This window comes from Myotis davidii, unplaced genomic scaffold (assembly GCF_000327345.1).
Source record: "Myotis davidii unplaced genomic scaffold, ASM32734v1 scaffold914, whole genome shotgun sequence".
In the NCBI taxonomy this organism is placed as follows: Eukaryota; Metazoa; Chordata; class Mammalia; order Chiroptera; family Vespertilionidae; genus Myotis; species Myotis davidii.
In genome coordinates this window covers 100,500-101,902 of record NW_006285484.1, presented here as the reverse complement: position 1 = coordinate 101,902, position 1,403 = coordinate 100,500, and positions in this window count along the sequence as shown.

Here is a 1,403-nt window from a genome sequence, read left to right as displayed (position 1 = left end):
GAAACATTAAGGAAAGTACTTTATTAAGTTCTGCTGACATTTACAGCTTATAAAATGTGTTTGCTTGTTTTTTTTTTTTTAAACCACATTAAACTTTTTTCTTTGGATGCTTCCAAAATTACATTGGAATCTATCAAATTTTAAAATTGCGTACCCTTGGATTCCACAATTTTACTTCAAGGAATTTCTTCCAGAAAAAAATATTCCCATTAAATGAAAGTCTGTTCTGAATTTGAAGCTGTAATTCCTGCACTTGGTTCCAAAAATACCAGACAAGAGATTGGTGGTTTCTCTTCTGGAAAAATTTAACATCACAAGAGAAATGACATTTGGGGACCCTATAATGAAGCAGGTGGATTCCTGCTTGTTCACCCCAAAGTAAAGCCCACCAAAGGGCAAGCCCCATTTGAGTACACAGAGTTAACAATGAGCTATTATGTGAGAGTCATTTGACATATATCTCCATCATGAAAGGCAGACACCAAAACAAAAGAATTTTGGGAAAACAGAGACAATACAGGAAAACAAATAAATTATATCCATGAAACAATGGGACACTATAATAATGACAGGATAAAGGAGCTCTTGGAAATGAAAAACATGATTGCTGAAATAAGAAATTCATAGAGGGGGTTGGAAGGTGAAGACAAAGAAATTCCCCAGGAGATACATGGAAGAGATGACTTAGAAATGGGAAATAGAAAAAAAAGTTAGAGGGCTAGTTCAGGAAGCTCAATATTTCTTAGAAAATGGAGAGAGAGGAGAGAGAGAGAGAGAGAGAGAGAGAGAGAGAGAGAGACAGACTATATCATTCAGAATCCCTAAAACAAACACAATTCACCCCACATGGTTCAGATAAAGAGATTTTTACAAAGTGACTCTTATAGAAGTGTGAGCAGGAAGGATTACGGGAACACATAAGGGTGGTATAGTGTCCAGATAGCAACAGTGAGAAGGTATTCCACTCCCAGGGCTGGAGGGACAAGGTTGAAGGAGGTCGTGTAAATGCAGCCCAGTGAGAACTGGAGTCCAGGAGAAAGGGCCTCCCAGTGGGAGCTATAGCTACTGCCTGAGAGATACTGCAGGAGATTCAGCTCTGCCTCAGGAAAGGGAGACTCTGACTTCTCTCTCTTCCTGCATTTTGATCTCCCTTTGGGGAAACCTAACCAGAAACCAGCTGATTATATATATATACTAGAGGCCCAGTGCACAAAAATTTGTGCACTCGGGGGAGAGGGGGGTCCCTCAGCCTGGCCTGTGCTCTCTCGCAATCTGGGACCCCTCTGGGGATGACCACCTGCTGGCTGAGACCTGCTCCCCAGGGGATTGGGCCTAAGCTGGCAATTAGACATCCCTCTTGCAGCCCGGCAGCCCTCCGGGGGGGTCCACTTGCCAGTGGGGGG